We start from the raw sequence: 21,123 nt of genomic DNA on the forward strand, positions 1-21,123 counted from the left end.
AGACATGTTAATTAGCTTAACACCACGATATACAAGACGGCCGGGCTTGTTGGCCGACATTCTGTTAACATGGTGTAGTTAAAATCTTATTTTAATTTGTTGACTTTATGAAATATTGGTAATTCGTAAATGCATTGCACATCGCCTAGTGCAATCATTTTAATGAAATAATCCAATGATCTTAAATTGTTATAATATATTACATAAAAACATGCACAATACACGACATTCACTTCATTTAAACGTCTGACATTTAATATATGACATGATGACAGGTGTCAAATCTACTGTTTGCTGTTATATATATTTAACCAGACTAAGTGAAAACTGCAAGATACATTGCAGATAGATTCAGGATAGTACCAGATACTCAAAATTATTTAACACTCCAGAAGACATGCTTTGGAGGCGTTTGACAAAATGTCAGATGTTATGAGTTGAGTGTGTCCTTGTTAACAAACAATTGAATCAGACCCAACTTGTACCCTATTCGAGTACAAGATTCACTTTCATCGTCAATAAATCACAACTGCCAGCTTTACATCAGCTGATTACCTCCCTGGGCGAAATCAGCTGTGTGTGGTGAAGGTTAGCACATTTTGTTGGCAAAACCCGTACATCTAAAACGAGCATGACAGTCCTTACATCGTATCATTTGACATTTGTTTCATGGACTAATGATTTGTTATTACCCTTTGTTAGAAGCGTTTAAACAAACGGATAATAAAACCTGACCACATATACATTTAACATTTTTGTTTGTTTGTTTGTTTGTTTTTAACGCCGCACTCAGCAATATTCCAGCTATATGGCGGCGGTCTGTAAATAATCTAGTCTGGACCAGACAATCCAGTGATTGACATCATGAGCATCGATCCACGCAAATGGGAATCGATGACATACACCAGCCAAGTCAGCGAGCCAGACCACCCGATCCCGTTAGTCGTCTCTTACGACAAGCATAGTCACCCTCCTCCCCAGAATCCTGAATACCATTTAAGTTTTCACTCTGAGTGTCATTGCTCATGTCTGAACCGCATATACTATTTAACACAAATCTCAAAACCACTGAGAAAAGGGTGCGATTTGAAGTTAAATTACTGAAACAATACAAAAAAATAAAATATATAACAAAGTGATTTACGTACACAATCATTTTAAAAGAAATGTTGAATCTGCGTCGCAAATACGAAGATATTTGCGTATCGCGTGTACCACACTGCTGTGTCCCGTATATCATCTGAATAAACTAAGCGGCAAAAGAAAGTATAGGTTGGCAATTTGTAATTTTCCTAAAAACAGCGATAACTAGTGGAAAGTTGGTATTGGGAATATGACTGCCCAGGAACAGGTACCAAAAAAAACCTCGCCCGAACGCGCCACCTTTCACGGCGCTCGTGCGGTGACAAAAAAATGGTGAAACAGGTTTCCCGCCTATGACATAAACTGTTAGCTGTATAAATGCGATCGTCTGCAGGGTATAACCACACATGATGAAAGCACACAAAAGAAATGCCACGACTGTCACATGACAGAGAGAGAGTATGGCCGAAATGGAGGCAACACAGGTCCAAATTGCCCGAAGGTTTGATTGTACGCCATTGACAGTAGCCAGGCTGATTCAAGGGTACAGGCAGACAGGGAGGACACAGGACAGGCCTAGAACCGGACGACCACGAGTGACAACACCACTGGAAAACGGGACGCCTGAGACTGCGATGGGCGAGGCAGGTTCGACGCTGGCAAGTGAGATATTGGCGTCGAGTGCTGTGTACTGATGAAAGTCGATTTAACTTGTTTCGAAATGACGACAGAGAACGAGTTTATCGACGCGGAGGGGAACGTTTGGCTCCGGCGTGTATTCGAGAGGTCCATCCATTCGGCGGGGGAGGTGTCATGGTGTGGGGCGGTATTTGTGGAGATCAGAAGATTGATTTGGTGATTATACAGGGAAACCTGAACGCTGTGCAGTACAGAGACCAAGTGTTGCAGCCAGTTGTGCTTCCGTTCTTACAAAAGCAACAGCAGGGGACATTGTTTCAACACGACAATGCCAGGCCCCATACTGCAAGACTGACTCGGAACTTTCTAAACCAGCAGAACGTTGACGTTTTGCCCTGGTCTGCCCACTCACCCGATATGAATCCTATTGAACATCTGTGGGACAATCGTGACAGACAGATTAGAGCACGCCATCAGCCTCCCGTCAACAGACAAGAATTGCAGCAGGCCCTGAGAGACGAGTGGCAACGGATTCCAGTGCACGTCATCAGAAGACTGACGTCATCGATGAGGCGGCGTATCAAAGCATGCATTAAGGCAGCTGGGCGTCATACACGCTATTGAAGGCAACTGTGTCGACAATGAAATTGTAGTGTGCCTGACAATGTTTATTCAAACTGTGGTTGATCAATCTTTTGTTACCCCTCCCTAGATTATATTATTATTCAGAACAAAACCTCTTCTTGCTATTTTTTTTAACGATCATGGAACTCGACCTTTACTTTCTGTTGCCGCCCAGTTTAGATCCTTGAATCACGCGCAGCAAAGGGGGCGGCAGCCTCCACATCTTTAACAAGCTTTTATTACGGTATGGAAAAGATGAAATGCTAAATGGCCTCAACAAAACAATAAGATCGTGGTTTATTCCGATGTGAGGTGAAATGGGGTTTAACGTGGTGTTAAAGATTAATACTAGTCAGCCTGAAAGCCCCTACTCCATTAGCAATGCATGCTCGAAACTCTGCATTATTAGTATCCCTGTCAGTGGATCAGTATATACACCCGATTTTTCATTCTCAGCTCCCTGGGGATCATACAACCCAAGTTGCCTGTGAGGCGCTATAGAAGGTTAACAGTCACATCATATACTATTTCATCATACCGGGTACCCATTCACTGCTGGCAGAACTAAGGTATATTTTATTAAAGTCACTTGCCACAGGGGACGCCGCATGTGCTACATGTGCTCGACTGGTAGGCAGGGCCGAAGCCCTAGAAAGGACTCACTACCAACGTGGCTTACCTCCCCTGAGTTGTTCCATAGAGCGATGTTCATGTACGCGCGCGCGTGCATGCGTGCGTGCGTGCGTGCGTGTGTTTGTACTAGCCCAGATAAATATCAATGCCGGTTTCATAGTTATAGCCCATGCCACAGTTATAACATGGATACCTCACACCACACTAACTCGGAGCGGGCCAGTCCTTCTTTTCATTCCCTTACTGCCGAGCACCAGGCAGGGTAACAACAAGTAACATCATTTGTCGTCTTTTAGTATGACGAATCCCTGCTCTTCCGCTCTCCGGACAGATGCATGATCCACAAGACCTCGGAGCGGTCTGGTTATTCCGAAATTTAGGTTAATTACAGGTATTATATTATTTCAGGTCAGTCAGTGACGTCCCTTGTCAGTCCAAGTCCCACGCACCTTCAAGGTGTCGGCGAAATGGGATCGGGTCGTAATTAAGGCTTTTGACTTGGTTGATTGTGTGGCATCATACCGCGACCGCTCGGATCGTTGCTCATGCGTGCAGACACTAACTAGACCTTGCAGATAAAAGTATCCATGGTTTGTGAATATAGCGGACTGCGGCGTTGAACAATATTCACTCACTGACTCATTTGATTTGGACACTGTAGAGGTAAGTAATGAGAATAGGTCCCCAGTTATAATGTTGACCGCATGGTCACAATAGCCGCACACAGCCCAAACCCATTCTGATTAAAACATGCATGGACGAACAGGCCGGTCTTCTGTATAGCCAACTGTAACCAATCTGACAGTCCCGCTCGAATTAACGAGATGAACGCACGCACTACATACTACTATTCGTGGCCCCTCGAACTGATATATCATGCAATACGGTAGAAACGCACGAGATGAAATACTTCTTTAATTGGCAGAATAAAATGCGAACTATATTTGTACCAAAACCTTTTATATCACCGTGCAGGCGGGCTTGTAGGGCAATGGTAATACCAATATACTACGATACACTCAACGTTGTATGAAATTCTTTTAGATCTAATATGACAATTGCGTGTACTTAATAAAACATAATAATAATTGTGGCATATATATATATATGAAAACACACTGTTACTGAAAATACCAACATCGTGACCACAATGTTGCATTGATATTGATTAATTTAACAGCTGTGCACACCTGTAGAGTCACGCCCCATCATACGACTGTTGATCGGTTACTTGTGTATATGTCGGTAAGATTGATGTTGTTTGATTAAATTAATAGATGGACTGTATGTACCAGGCATTGAAGAAGCATATGACCCAAAGATAATATTCCAATACCTTTTAAGATTATACTAAGGGTAATATGTGAATAGCATGATAATATGGTTATTCAATACGTGCCACTAATGGGGAGGAAGACACACTGACGGAATACCCTAAACAATCCCTTAGGCCCTGCCCACTCCATGTCTGGTCGGGTATTCCTTCCCGTTATTGGTAAACGTGTTCTCAGGTCTTCATGTGTTGGTCGATTACTGATCAGAATGTATTTTTCACTCTTACTTATCTACATAATTATTTTAATTAATAAAGATATGCGTTTATATGACACATGTTCGAAAACATGCTTATTTCGCAACCTCTGTAATATGAACATTGTGTTTACCCAACAACTAATGTTCCTGGAAAGTGAATATCACTACCTGAAAGTTAACGCGGCCTATTGCTTTGATTTTAACGCCTGTTTTATATCCTAGACCCCATAAGGTATAGCTGTACTTCCTCTGACACGCGGATTGAGATTGAAGATAATAATAATAATATAAATAATAATAATAATAATAATTTCATTTATTATTTAGACAAATATAAATGCAACCATATGTTCTGTCGATGTGTAACTTATTATTTTGATAATTTGGTTTTAGATACCCTCTGTAACATGCTTAGAAGGAATTATCGAATTCATCAAACGGCCAAGGAATGACATATTTTCAACAAAAATACAAAGCAATAAACACCACCATAAGGAAAATAGAATTGATCAGCTCGCAAACCCTTTGCTCTATGCATTTGTAAACAATGATAAAGCGAGGCATATTCTTAGGCGCACAACATTAAAAAAAAAGGATAATTGCATATTGCAAACTGTGTGTTTGTACTGTAGGGTCAGCCAACATTTACCATAACATGTATATCAATTCTAAACCTACTATATATATATGTGTGTTACTTATATTGTTGACTGATAATAGCAGTGAACCATTACTTAAGTTTAAGAGCTACCCAAAAAAAGAAGCTTGATTAAGAATGTGCAAACTATCTCCAAACTATCTTCTTCTAGGACAACCCCACCCCGTGCACGCACAAACAAGCACACGCACGCACACACACGTACACACACGTACACACACACACATGTACACACACACACACGTACACGCACGTACGCACACACACGTACGTACACACGTACACACACACGTACACACACGTAGACACACACACGTATACACACACACACACACACACAAACACATGTACACGCACGTACGCACACACACGTACGTACACACACGTATGCACGCTCACACACGTAGGTACACGCACGCAAGTACGAACACGCACGTAAACACACGCACTCACACAGTCTGAAATGACACCAACATCTCGTGTCAAGCCTTCTGAAATGTGATGACATACCTAAATTTGGGGGTCACTCAAATCCAAAAAAATAATAATGGTATATACTTTGGACAGTTAACAAACAAAGATTCTTTTCCTCGTTTAGACAGAACATATCTATATTGGAACTAATACTTCCTCGTTAGATGGATAACACGATTATGTTTTCACTATTTCTTCCATTGTTTCCAAATGTTTATATTTCCTCGCCATACCAAAGCCCGAGCCTATTCCAACTGGGTTAAAATGACCACAATTGTTTCTTCTACTGCCGAGAATAAAGCAAGTGCAGTGATTCGCGATATGAAAATCCATGAATCTACGTACAGCAGAAGGCTTCACGGGAATCAAAACAATATGACTAGTTGTGTTCCTGGTAGTATTAATACTCTGACCGAGGTGTTTGTATCTACATTTAGAAAACCACGTCACTTCCAAATTCCTGACATCAACACATCGATGAGGTTTAGTGGCATCGGATTCATCGACCGCCGAAACTGTCATGAGTCAACCCGATGTCCGATGGCTTTAATGAATCATATCTAGGGTAAGTAATGTCACTCTACCATGGTCACGTCGTCCAATGTCACTTGACACACAGTTCAACATTGGATACAAACCGATCACACCGTCAGACGTTAACGGCGGTATTTCACCTGGGGATAAACACCAATATAGCACAGTCCGATGATTCAGATCGGGAACTCAACAAGTGTCATTGTTTTCATGACGATACTTGAGTCATCGGTTTAGGAAATACAAATATAATTTAACCCAATTATTTATTTTTAAGATCGGTTTATGACAACCCATGTTATAAGTTGAGGAGAAAAAAACCCGTTGAAACAAATAGGTTTCAACATTCATTTTGACAAAATACAAAAATGTAGTTGATGTTGCAGTATAGTGTTGTTATTTGATCCTTGCTGGATAAACCGTTAGAATCACATACAGGTGTGACTGCAATTTATTATGGCTGGAAACTGCTCGCAGATGTCATGAATAATAATGGTGTATACATGGTATAAGCACACACAACAGTGTATGATATTAACACAGACATGTAAACAAATCAGAAAATGCCAAAAGCACCAATATCTGAAAAGGAAGCACTATACCATGGCCATCATGATTGTGACATTTTAACAACAAACATTCTTTAGGCCTGCCAATTTGTTTGTATATGACTACAACTGATGTGTGTGATTATATGGGTTTGTGGGTTTTCCAATACTATATCACTGAATATATATATGGGTCATTACTGCTGACATCTGCAATAGCTGATTTTCACTGTTGTTATGATTATTGTTTATATCCAAATTTCAGAATATTGACATATGAGTTTCTAGGTGTCTTTTGATTTGGATGAATTCTTTTGTATAATACCTTCAAACAGCTATGTGACTGACCCCATAGCTTGGGCCCTCGGGTGGACCAGGGGTGTAAGGCTGTGCAATTGGATGTGTAAGGTTGCGCCCTTCAGGCATGGCAGACCTTTTGTGGGTTTGAATCCCAGATTCACCCTGATTATGTTTCTAGGTTTGTTAGCACCATACCCGTACTCGTGGGTTTTACAACAATCTTAAAAGTGTAAGACCTGCATAACCTGGGGCTTTTCTACACTCATCAAGCTGATATGTCGTGATGTAACTGAAATAGTGCTCCAAACTAACTTCTCATAGATTTAATCACAGATCAAACCAAACTAGAAATGCATCACTTATCATTACATGGTATATGCTTGAAAATGATTATTTTAATGCTTCCTAATGTACTATCATTTCTTTAACCATAGTGGGTTACCATGGTTACTGATGCATCTGTACAGTACAAATGTTATATTCCTCCCATTACATTATTAAACCATATCTCTATCCATAGTGTCCTTCCCATTAACATGTTAATTCATCACAGAGAACTTATATAATATTTTCGTCATTGCTGTGAATTTGCATAGGTTGGTATCCTTGGAAACACAAAGTTAAAAAATAAAGGTGTGTGATTACAATGCAGGGATAGGTAGGAATAATATTTTTTGTTTTGTCGGAAACCACAAGTTTCAGAGAGCTTAAATTGTCTTGTATATGAATGATAGTGATCAAATGTACTTTCTGGTTTGTACAGAGTGCAGTTACTTTTGGTCACTGTAGACAATGTTGTGATTACAAATGTTTGAACCTCTTATCCAGAAATTGATTGATTTCAGCTGCATTTGTTTGTAAGTGTTATTGACTGTAAGGGTCTTGTGTTAATTCTTCAAGATTTGAATAATGTTTTCTTAATAGGTTTTGGTCAGGGTGGTTACCATGGTAACAGACAAGTTCATACTTCTCGGGCCCTGTTTCACAAAACAACCTTACCGCTAAGTCGGAAGATTTTAACCTTAGACCTTTGTTAAAGTTTACTTCCTCTTTCACGAAGAAACATAACTAAGGTCAACCTCTAGTTGTCATCAGTACCTAAGGTTGGCCTAACCCAACCCTACCTCACTGAGGTTGATATTATGTATGTATCACTGTGGAAGACTATATTGATAGAAAACATTTGGCATACTGAGTTAAGGTGGGGAGATAAGGTTGCTGTGTGAAATGATGTATCATCTGACAAAGGTTATCCTAGTTTTCAACAACCTGTAGTAGGGCTGGGACGGGTAACTCAGGTACCCGGGTTGGGGTGGTACTAAGTAGGACCCAGGTACCCACAGGACTACCCGGACCCATGGTTAGTCACGTGATATATACTGTTTAATGACAAAAATTATCTAGAATTCTGTGATTACACTACAAGTCACTAATGTTTGCATTTCTTTCTGACTATGCACCCATTCTTTCTGATTTTTCATATGGTTGAATAAAGATATAACTTAATTCAACTTAAGTGTATGAATGACCAGATTGTTTAATACATGTATCTAAATACGTTTTGCCAGGACTATGCTAAAAATGTTCCCAATTGGACATTTGGGACATCTCCTTAGACCTACAGTGGGTACCTGGGTAGGGTCATGTAATAGGGGGTGGGTCCCTGGGTAGTAAATTTGGACTTGTCCCAGCCCTAACCTGTAGATAGTGAAGTCATGGTAAACAATCCAACTGTTATCAGCTTCACAGGCCGCTACAATCCATATCCTGATGGTACAGTGAATGTTAGTATTGACTCAACACACCTTTCTTCAACCTGACATTGTATCCGTGGTATGTCCTGCCAGTAGTCTCAGGTAACAACCAGGGTAATGGGGACCCTACCCAAGAATGGGGGGGAATTGTAATACAGGTTATCTATTGTCACATGTCCAGGTGAGATGAAGGATCTTTCCTGTAATTGACATGAAAATGTGGGTAGTTTCATATCAAGTCCGGCTGGCCTTGGCTGTAGTTATGTGCTCAAACATTAATCGCATATGTTAGCATGTAATTTTACCTCCTAATGATTTAGCCCATGCAATATATATTGAGAGACTCAACAAAAAGATACTGTTACTGTTATTGTTGAATCAGTACATTGCAGGGGCTATTTTGTTGATGCATCTTATATTTCTCCTTTTATTGATGGAAGCATTTAGCACAGAACATTGAGATGTGTTTAGTTATGTTCTGAAGTGAGTTTTGTTTTCCCATTATGTTTCGCTATTAACATGATTTAGATCATACATTTGCTGAAGTATGAAACATAGGTATATGGATATAAAAAATAACCCTGAGTGTTTGAAAACAGAATTATATCACTCAATGAAAGTGAGACATTCACTTATAAATTCAGTAGATATAAACTATAGGCTATACAAACACAATCTTTATATTTACTGTTCCGGACAAACTGTTTTGTCATTAATTATGATAAGATTTTGATCAGAGTTTACATTTTCGGTAAAACCTTGAAATTTGTTTGTATGTGGTGTGGATAGACACTGCATGTGCTGGATAATTGTTCAATTGTATTAAGACCTGTGACCCAAAGCTACTGCTATACAAAAAACATTTTGTCGTTAGAATTTGATTTCAACATAATCTGGCTGATTGTGTGTGATCGAACTGTAAGAGTATGGATCCTTGTTCACATTATCAACCACTGGTTACGCTCAGTTACAGGTCCCCATCACATAGCTGTAATACTGGTGGCTCTGTACCAGCCACAGTTATCTCCCTTTTGTCTGATGGCAGTACTAGTGTGTGTCCCAGTTTCTGTATTTTAATCAATAGAAACTGTTCAGTCCAACATATGTGTCTGTCTTAGTATAATGGAGTTATGTGTAAAAAAATGCTTCATTATTATTGTGGACATTAGCTTGTCAGTAGCAATATGTCAGACAGTATTTGTAGACACCAGCAAACCAACAGCTCTGGTTTATCAGTTATGTTGATACGCTGAATTCATACCAATATGACATGGTATGAGCTGGTTTTATTTCAGAAGACTGGTGTGTTGTATATCATATGTCCAAGTACATAGACATGGACAGCATAAGTCAACCTCAAAACGTTGTAAAGCAGATTATATATTGATTCTGGGATGTTTGTGTCGGGAACAATAAATAATACATAGCGTAAGGTTAGAAAGGGAGAAATTCCCACTCTCTTGTCTGTTGAACTTGTTTGGAGTTTCTCAGCTGTGAAATATTGAAATAGAAGCTATTTAGTTTGTGATTTAAAGATGAAAATTGCATACTGAAGGAGACGTTGTTTCTTCTTTGTCAGCTGATGTTGATGATTGTAATTCAAGTGAATAATGTGCAAGGATCATATGTAGCTGATCTTCCAGGGCTTCATGTAGTGTCCGGCCTGTGATTGCTGATCTTCCAGGGCTTCATATGTAGTGTCCGGCCTATGATTGCTGATCTTCCAGGGCTTCATGCAGTGTCCGGCCTGTGATTGCTGATCTTCCAGGGCTTCATATGTAGTGTCCGGCCTGTGATTGCTGATCTTCCAGGGCTTCATGCAGTGTCCGGCCTGTGATTGCTGATCTTCCAGGGCTTCATATGTAGTGTCCGGCCTGTGATTGCTGATCTTCCAGGGCTTCATATGTAGTGTCTGGCCTGTGATTGCTGATCTTCCAGGGCTTCATGTAGTGTCCGGCCTGTGATTGCTGATCTTCCAGGGCTTCATATGTAGTGTCTCGCTTGTGATTGCTGATCTTGCAAGGCTTCATGTAGTGTCCGGCCTGTGATTGCTGATCTTCCAGGGCTTCATTTGTAGTGTCCGGCCTGTGATTGCTGATCTTCCAGGGCTTCATGTAGTGTCCGGCCTGTGATTGCTGATCTTCCAGGGCTTCATGTAGTGTCCGGCCTGTGTTTGCTGATCTTCCAGGGCTTCATGCAGTGTCCGGCCTGTGATTGCTGATCTTCCAGGGCTTCATATGTAGTGTCCGGCCTGTGATTGCTGATCTTCCAGGGCTTCATGCAGTGTCCGGCCTGTGATTGCTGATCTTCCAGGGCTTCATATGTAGTGTCTGGCCTGTGATTGCTGATCTTCCAGGGCTTCATATGTAGTGTCCGGCCTGTGATTGCTGATCTTCCAGGGCTTCATGCAGTGTCCGGCCTGTGATTGCTGATCTTCCATGGCTTCATATGTAGTGTCTGGCCTGTGATTGCTGATCTTCCAGGGCTTCATGCAGTGTCCGGCCTGTGATTGCTGATCTTCCAGGGCTTCATGTAGTGTCCGGCCTATGATTGCTGATCTTCCAGGGCTTCATGTAGTGTCTGGCTTGTGATTGCTGATCTTGCAAGGCTTCATGTAGTGTCCGGCCTGTGATTGCTGATCTTCCAGGGCTTTATGTAGTGTCCGGCCTGTGATTGCTGATCTTGCAAGGCTTCATGTAGTGTCCGGCCTATGATTGCTGATCTTCCAGGGCTTCATATGTAGTGTCCGGCCTGTGATTGCTGATCTTCCAGGGCTTCATGCAGTGTCCGGCCTGTGATTGCTGATCTTCCAGGGCTTCATGTAGTGTCCGGCCTGTGATTGCTGATCTTCCAGGGCTTCATATGTAGTGTCTGGCCTATGATTGCTGATCTTCCAGGGCTTCATGCAGTGTCCGGCCTGTGATTGCTGATCTTCCAGGGCTTCATGTAGTGTCCGGCCTATGATTGCTGATCTTCCAGGGCTTCATGTAGTGTCCGGCTTGTGATTGCTGATCTTGCAAGGCTTCATGTAGTGTCCGGCCTGTGATTGCTGATCTTCCAGGGCTTTATGTAGTGTCCGGCCTGTGATTGCTGATCTTGCAAGGCTTCATGTAGTGTCCGGCCTATGATTGCTGATCTTCCAGGGCTTCATGTAGTGTCCGGCCTATGATTGCTGATCTTCCAGGGCTTTATGTAGTGTCCGGCCTGTGATTGCTGATCTTGCAAGGCTTCATGTAGTGTCCGGCCTGTGATTGCTGATCTTCCAGGGCTTCATGTAGTGTCCGGCCTATGATTGCTGATCTTCCAGGGCTTCATGTAGTGTCCGGCCTGTGATTGCTGATCTTCCAGGGCTTCATGTAGTGTCCGGCCTGTGATTGCTGATCTTCCAGGGCTTTATGTAGTGTCCGGCCTGTGATTGCTGATCTTGCAAGGCTTCATGTAGTGTCCGGCCTGTGATTGCTGATCTTGAAATGATTGAGTGAGGAATGGTTGAATGATTGAGTGCTGAATTGTTGAAACAGTTTTGTGTTAAATGGTTGTAATAACTTATTAAGTGCATCATTTTCATGGATGATGTTCTTGATGTTTTATTCTTTACTTTTCATCTTCACAATGGGTATGATCAAAAAAGCATATTCCTACTCTTCAGGGTGGGGTGTAATGCAATGCTACTATGTTTTTTTGCCCTATTGACAATGATATAGATATGATAAAAGAAAGGATGGGAATATTTGCCACTCAGTAACCATAATTGTTGCCCTTATGAACTGAATTAAAGTGTGATTCAATGTACAATGGTGATAGAGAATAATATCATGTAGATAAAGATGTGTTTTCATGTTGTCAATGAAAATATTTATAATTGATTCATCATAATACAATACCTAGTTGCATTATCAGCCATAGGCTGCTGTTTTCCAGGATAATAAATGTGTTGGCTATGGTCCGAGTGGTTGGATGTTCCCTGACCTTTGCATCCTAACAGAATGCAGAAAGTATTGATTTGGCGTCTTTGATAAAGGGAGATAATTTGCGTGGGCCTCTTTGACAAACTCATTTATCAGAATGCCAGAGTTGAGGTTTGGAAAACAACCGTGATGGAGCCGTTACTTTGTTCTGTCGGCTTTTTTCTGGAATCCTCCAATTCAGCTTTGACAATAATAATTTTTAGGTTTTCTGCAAAACTGCCAAATTTTGATTTGGAAGTATAATCTGTATAAATTATTTAGAAATATGGTGAAGGTTACTGTATGAATAAGAACACATGCACTAACAGGGTTATTCAGGTACCAACCTTCCCATTAAAAATGGGCTCTGAAAATATATCAGAACTGGGGAAATGTTTTATTTGCAATAAGATGCTTTACATTTATATTACTAATTTGTAGAATTGTTGGATTTCGAATAATCATTTTCCCCATTGAGACCACAAGGTTGTTGTGAGAGCCGGGTGATGTGGGTGGTTACATTGTGTAACCTGGCTCAGTGTGTGATGCCCAGATGACGTGCATTGTAACACAAGGTTGTTGTGAGAGCCGGGTGATGTGGGTGGTTACATTGTGTAACCTGGCTCAATGTGTGATGCCCAGATGACGTGCATTGTAACACAAGGTTGTTGTGAGAGCCGGGTGATGTGGGAGGTTACATTGTGTAACCTGGCTCAATGTGTGATGCCCAGATGACGTGCATTGTAACACAAGGTTGTTGTGAGAGCCGGGTGATGTGGGTGGTTACATTGTGTAACCTGGCTCAATGTGTGATGCCCAGATGACGTGCATTGTAACACAAGGTTGTTGTGAGAGCCGGGTGATGTGGGTGGTTACATTGTGTAACCTGGCTCAATGTGTGATACCCAGATGGCGTGCATTGTAACACAAGGTTGTTGTGAGAGCCGGGTGATGTGGGTGGTTACATTGTGTAACCTGGCTCAGTGTGTGATACCCAGATGACGTGCATTGTAACACAAGGTTGTTGTGAGAGCCGGGTGATGTGGGTGGTTACATTGTGTAACCTGGCTCAATGTGTGATGCCCAGATGACGTGCATTGTAACACAAGGTTGTTGTGAGAGCCGGGTGATGTGGGTGGTTACATTGTGTAACCTGGCTCAGTGTGTCATGCCCAGATGACGTGCATTGTAACACAAGGTTGTTGTGAGAGCCGGGTGATGTGGGTGGTTACATTGTGTAACCAGGCTCAGTGTGTGATGCCCAGATGACGTGCATTGTAACACAAGGTTGTTGTGAGAGCCGGGTGATGTGGGTGGTTACATTGTGTAACCTGGCTCAATGTGTGATGCCCAGATGACGTGCATTGTAACACAAGGTTGTTGTGAGAGCCTGGTGATGTGGGTGGTTACATTGTGTGACCTGGCTCAATGTGTGATGCCCAGATGACGTGCATTGTAACACAAGGTTGTTGTGAGAGCCGGGTGATGTGGATGGTTACATTGTGTAACCTGGCTCAATGTGTGATACCCAGATGACGTGCATTGTAACACAAGGTTGTTGTGAGAGCCGGGTGATGTGGGTGGTTACATTGTGTAACCTGGCTCAGTGTGTGATGCCCAGATGACGTGCATTGTAACACAAGGTTGTTGTGAGAGCCGGGTGATGTGGGTGGTTACATTGTGTAACCTGGCTCAATGTGTGATGCCCAGATGACGTGCATTGTAACACAAGGTTGTTGTGAGAGCCGGGTGATGTGGGTGGTTACATTGTGTAACCTGGCTCAATGTGTGATACCCAGATGGCGTGCATTGTAACACAAGGTTGTTGTGAGAGCCGGGTGATGTGGGTGGTTACATTGTGTGACCTGGCTCAATGTGTGATGCCCAGATGACGTGCATTGTAACACAAGGTTGTTGTGAGAGCCGGGTGATGTGGGTGGTTACATTGTGTGACCTGGCTCAATGTGTGATGCCCAGATGACGTGCATTGTAACACAAGGTTGTTGTGAGAGCCTGGTGATGTGGGTGGTTACATTGTGTGACCTGGCTCAATGTGTGATGCCCAGATGACGTGCATTGTAACACAAGGTTGTTGTGAGAGCCTGGTGATGTGGGTGGTTACATTGTGTGACCTGGCTCAGTGTGTGATGCCCAGATGACGTGCATTGTAACACAAGGTTGTTGTGAGAGCCGGGTGATGTGGGTGGTTACATTGTGTAACCTGGCTCAATGTGTGATGCCCAGATGACGTGCATTGTAACACAAGGTTGTTGTGAGAGCCGGGTGATGTGGGTGGTTACATTGTGTGACCTGGCTCAGTGTGTGATGCCCAGATGACGTGCATTGTAACACAAGGTTGTTGTGAGAGCCGGGTGATGTGGGTGGTTACATTGTGTGACCTGGCTCAATGTGTGATGCCCAGATGACGTGCATTGTAACACAAGGTTGTTGTGAGAGCCGGGTGATGTGGGTGGTTACATTGTGTGACCTGGCTCAATGTGTGATGCCCAGATGACGTGCATTGTAACACAAGGTTGTTGTGAGAGCCGGGTGATGTGGGTGGTTACATTGTGTGACCTGGCTCAATGTGTGATGCCCAGATGACGTGCATTGTAACACAAGGTTGTTGTGAGAGCCGGGTGATGTGGGTGGTTACATTGTGTGACCTGGCTCAATGTGTGATGCCCAGATGACGTGCATTGTAACACAAGGTTGTTGTGAGAGCCGGGTGATGTGGGTGGTTACATTGTGTAACCTGGCTCAATGTGTGATACCCAGATGGCGTGCATTGTAACACAAGGTTGTTGTGAGAGCCGGGTGATGTGGGTGGTTACATTGTGTGACCTGGCTCAATGTGTGATGCCCAGATGGCGTGCATTGTAACACAAGGTTGTTGTGAGAGCCGGGTGATGTGGGTGGTTACATTGTGTGATGTGGGTGGTTACATTGTGTGATGTGGGTGGTTACATTGTGTGATGTGGGTGGTTACATTGTGTGATGTGGGTGGTTACATTGTGTGATGTGGGTGGTTACATTGTGTGATGTGTAATATTGCCGACAATTCTGTAAAACAACCTTCACTCACTTATTCCACTTATCTCAAGATAAAAAATAGGCCTGTATACAAGAATAATCCATAAAGTTAATTTCAAATGAAACAGAAAAATAATGCTTGGAGTCAAATGACAAAAAATGCATTTATGCTTGTATGCATGTTCCCTGAAGACCTGTATCAAATGTCACTGCAACAGTTATTGTTAGAAATATACACACAGCATCAGACACTCATTTCAGCGAGGTTGCCTTACCTTCAGACCAAAGATTGTTGCAATCTTTCATCTTCTATTGTTAAGCTGGAGGTCAATAGAAACCAGACAAATCTATTGCTATGTGTCCATGATGTTGCCAGTCACATCCAGAAGTCATCTGTAATAGGATACAAGTGGAGATTACATGTATGTTTAGAGAAGCAGCTTTGTCTGTGTGAGAATGACTGATTGGGACGCACTTGCCTGTAGAACTACTCCGCTTATCGGGAATCATGTGGGACTTGGCGTCATGTGCTAACAGTATTTCTTCCTGTTGTGCGTTCATGGGGGAAAGCAGGATAAGATACCTCTGTACTGTGAGGAGCAAGTGGTGACAATGTGATCTAAATTTTTGTGGGTCGTCATACCCCAATGAAGTAGATTGTCGGTCTTGCTATCAACCACTGGATTGTCTGTCACAGACTCATGTATGTACAGGCCTCCTTGATACATTACTCACACTTACATACAAGCCAACTTAAACATTCACTTGTGATGGTTGTAGTAGTATCCATTCTTCCAGAGCCTGGTCAGTATACATGGTCAACCATAAAGTTCTGGAGTAGAATAGGTCTTCAGCAACACATGCTTGTTGTAAAAGGGGACTATGCTTGTCTTAAGAGGCAACTATCAGGATCAGGTTGTCAGGCTTGCTGACTTGGTTGATGCATGTCATTATATCCCAAATTGAGTGGATCGGTGCTCATGATATCCATCACTGGATTGTGGGATCCAGACTTGGTTATTTACAGACTGCTATCATACAGCTTGAATATTTCTGTGTGCAGCGTTAAACAACAAACAGGCAATTCAATTTACATGGTAAACACTTAGAAAACAGAAATACCATGATTACTACTGGGACAAAAATTAGTAAGAAAATTTTGCTCTTTTGCCAAAGTTAAAATGTTCTTGCCCTACCAATCATCATGGTCACAATCATACATACCAGGTAGCCATCATTATGATCCAAGGTTATTAAAGGGAGGTAACTTCAGTGGTTATGTCCTTCGTGTATAAGAGTTCTAAGCTAGTTGCAGCACAATCTCACCTGTAGGCCAAATAGTTGTTAACTCGTAATATGTTGCGACATGAAATCAACAAATAAACTTAATAAGGATAACATCTATTCTTAGTCATTGGTCCAAGAATGACGACGAGATTGAGTTTCTGAATGAGAGAACAATTATTTTTCAATCACAGACGACATCATCACAGTTGATTTAATGCATTATGCCTACAGTTACAGAGTATTTCTTTGTGTACATGAATAGTGAGTTTTTGTATTTCATGCCACTTTGAAGTGTTCCTGATAAAAGTAAAATATGTCCTTAACATGCTTAAGTTACCGTATGTTACAATCAAGCCATCAGTAGTTGTCATTGTAATTTTATAGACCCTACCAAACGGGTTCCCGTTTATTTAGTATTGAGGGGAACATTGTCCCATGTCTTACAATACACTGCCACCTGGTCCCAAGGTTAGTCAGCTCTGATACAGGCATGACTTACTGGGTCCTTTTTCTGCACTGGAATTCTCACAGTATTTCAGATAATAGTATTAAAGAGAGGTAGGGCAAAACCTCGTTATCTGTTGTTCGTATTGGGAAAGAGACGTCACTCTCATTACTGCCTGGAACAATGTCCATCATTTTCGTATTTATGAAAAATTATGTAAGACACACCGTCGATGGCCAAGATATATATTCTCATCTAACCCCTAAGGTGAACAGAATTCTTAATCAAATTTTTGAATATATTTTATGGTCGTCTCTCCATCTGTAATGTGCAGCAAATTTAAAATGGTTCTTGCCAATGAAATGAAAAAGAAATTTTCCAATATGACACATGAATTTAATCAGCTAATAATAAGAGTCGTGGGCCATATCATTATGAACAGGAATATTATGTGTAAACATGGATGGAATTCTTACATAGGACAAGCCTATGACCTGAAACATTGCCGGGAACTTGTTCCATTGAAGGAATAGTAGTTTGCAATACAGTTTTTTTTTACAAAGTACATATTCTCTTCAACGTTTGCACTTGGTTTCGATGTTGACCCACCTTGCACTTTCTATCAGCCAAGCAGAGTTAGCTCCCTTTAGAACCATCGATACAGTGGTTTCGTCACAAATAGTGCCTCACCTTATTGATTTATGTTTAAGCCAAATGTTGTGGAGGTTAGTAAGTACTGAGAAATGGAGACTTCCATATAGATCTGTGCAGATCAAGGAGTTATCACAACCAAGTCACATGACCCAGTGAACAAAAACACTGGAGGGACTGACACATGTGGACATGTCACATTTTGAAGCAGCGGGAGGATCGCCATATTTGCATAGGTTATTACTTTTCTTTCAAGGGTAGAAAACCATGATTTGATTTTTAAAAAAATCAGTTGATCAGTTCAATTAGTTTTAATTTCTATCATTATTATTATATTATACATTTTTATTCCACAAGTATCCAGGTACTAGTATCTGCTTAAATGCGGTTTTATTTGTACCTTGACCAGTGGATCCGTTTGCATTCCAGTTATCATGCTTAACTCCCTGGGAAGTATATACAACCCAAGCTGCCTAAGAGCGCTAGAGGGTTTTTACATCCACCTCACATCTTGGGTACCCATTCCCTGCTGGGTGAACAGAGGCACATTTGAACTAAGTCCCTTGCCTAGGGTGACACCACACGTTTTGACACTTGTGTTTTGGGTCTATATTTGTATTTGTGTTTCCACCATCTGGTCATCTGCCATCGGACGAGTAGGTTCTTTCGAGTACACAGGGTGAATGCACTGTACACTAGAGGCAGTGACAACACTGTAAAGACCTGTAAACATTGTTGGTCGCAAGGCTGAATAACAACCTAGCAGGATACGATCTCAGCACCTGGTGCTTGCAAGCTTGGTCCATTTGACTGCTTGCACCTTTCGCCCCCATGTCTACTGACCATGCTGGCAGGGGCATCATGTCTTGTGATTGGCTCTGTGATGGCAGGTTTGTCCACCATGACATACATCATCAAGTCTGTGCTTGTCACCCATACTGCTCTCTGAAAGTCATCACTTTGGTTGGGTTGGTAATAACAGTGTAATAGTTTCAGGTCTGTCTAATGTATCAAGACCAAGTCCAATGTCAGGCATTGTCTGTGAAGTATTCATCATTTTGTATATCTCTGTATCTTCTAGTTTTCTTAATAAGCGACACTTGTGCCACATTTATTATTTGAGTGGAACAATGTTAAAATGCTTCTTGGTAATTAGATTAGGCATTTTGTGTGGAAATAACTGCTGTTTGTATGTAACTAAGGTTTGAAATTCATTTGCTGTTAGAAAAGTTATTGGACTAGAAAAGTTAGTAAATATCCAAACCTTTAAAAAATGTCTGCTGTCAATCACCAATACCAAAAACTATCACAATGAATGTTTCTATTGTGCAGAGCATTGAATTATGACTATATATAGTTTGTAGTATATAGTATGGCATAATAAACAGCTATAAAAATTTGAAATGTCAGGTGAGCTTCAAAGCTGTTGGTTCTATTTTGATTAAACTTGGTTTTTAATGAACAACCTACCAGGTACCCACATATACTAACCAGAGATTTAATTCTCAGCCATGGTGACTCTTCTCTAGATTCTTCACTGGCATCCCAATATTTCATAGGAACAGCAGTGAGAAAACTGTAGCCATTTCTGCCATGGCTTTTGTTGAAGTGAGAGGCTTGACCAGTATTTCAGTAAATAAGGTAGATTGGAGCACAGGATATTGCTTGTCCTCTCATTGATTCTGTTAGCCCGATTGGGAGGATAGTGCGTGGGCCGAGCACCGTTCTTTAGAGATTGGCTGACTGGATTGGCAGCCGGGCAAGCTGCCAACTGTTCAATAAATGAGGAGGATCGCCTCTCTAATGCCTGCGGTTAGAATTCTCAAGCTTCTACAAGTCTGGGTAATTTTCATTTTGGCTTTTACCAGAATTTTACGTGTTTTGCTGAGTTGAGAATTTTTGTACCAATTTTATGGTGTTTTATGCAGGTTTTTTTTTCAAAGTTAGAATACATCCTCATAGCTATTCTCAGATATGTCTTTGCAAAATTTGGTTCCTGGGAGGTTTTTGTCTGTGATATTGGAAATCGGTTCTTTTATCTTCTGCTGCTATTTTCTGCATATTCTTGTTTCTTTGGCTTCGGGAGATTTACCTGTTTAGCATACACCCAACAAATTCATTGTCAAGGAAACCCTTGAAGAACACTTCATTTTAATTCCAGCCTTTGAACTGGACAGCAATGTGACAGTACAGACGAGAGACTGTATTAAACATGAAAACAAACATGCATCACGAGTCTGAATGCAATGGAGAGTAAAGGCTGGTTTTGTCACCATGGTCAGTGTGGTGTCAAATCCATTGATGTCAGTATTTGTCTACTTCATGATGTAGGTACGATGCTTGTGCTGTACAATTTCCAAACTCAAGAAATCTGCAGCAAGGGCCTCACTTACAGAGTCAAACATCTTTATGATAGTCATTGAAAACTGATCAAATTCATAATGGCCAGAATGGCTAAAGAATAGATATTATGCTGATTCCCTTTCTTGTCAAGCTCTGTGACCTGGTTTGTTATTTTATCTGGACATTCGTCTGCATCATGTGTGTTGACATATTCTTCAGACTATACAGGTGTTTGTAACAAAAACGTTCCCATGATCATTATTTGATTGTCAGCAGTGTTCTTGCTGGCTTTTAAAACTGCCAGACGTAGTGGGCTGGCAACTCTAAATATTGCCAGTCCCCCAAATTTCTGGCAGTCCAACTTTTTAATTCAAGAATTAAAAAATGTATGAAAATTACCTGGTTTTATTTCTTTCAACATCTAGTTCAATGCAGTGTATGACAAATGCAATGGATTAATCTCTGAAGAAACTAAGTTAGATCTACACATCATTCTTTCAAAATTAAGTCATAAATTGTTTTTGAATACTTCACTTTGGTTAGAGATGAAGTTGCTACAAATATATATTTAATCTCAAAGAAACACAAAATGTTATTTCCTTGCACTAAAAATAGACAACGGGAAACCCTGATGGTA

The 21,123-nt window shown here is 41.3% G+C and overlaps 1 protein-coding gene across 2 annotated transcripts in view; it reads left to right on the forward strand.

Moving 5' to 3' along the window:
* The first annotated feature begins 6,069 nt into the window (after positions 1-6,069).
* Positions 6,070-21,123, forward strand: part of LOC124132180 (mitogen-activated protein kinase kinase kinase 13-B-like) — an 85,271-nt gene continuing 70,217 nt past the window's right edge. For both annotated transcript variants that reach the window (XM_046495943.2, XM_046495945.2), the window contains exon 1: positions 6,070-6,209. The gene's annotated coding sequence lies outside the window, so the exon portion shown is untranslated. The remainder of the gene's footprint in view (positions 6,210-21,123) is intronic.

Source organism: Haliotis rufescens, unplaced genomic scaffold (assembly GCF_023055435.1).
Source record: "Haliotis rufescens isolate VD_foot unplaced genomic scaffold, xgHalRufe1.0.p SCAF_4, whole genome shotgun sequence".
NCBI lineage: Eukaryota > Metazoa > Mollusca > Gastropoda > Lepetellida > Haliotidae > Haliotis > Haliotis rufescens.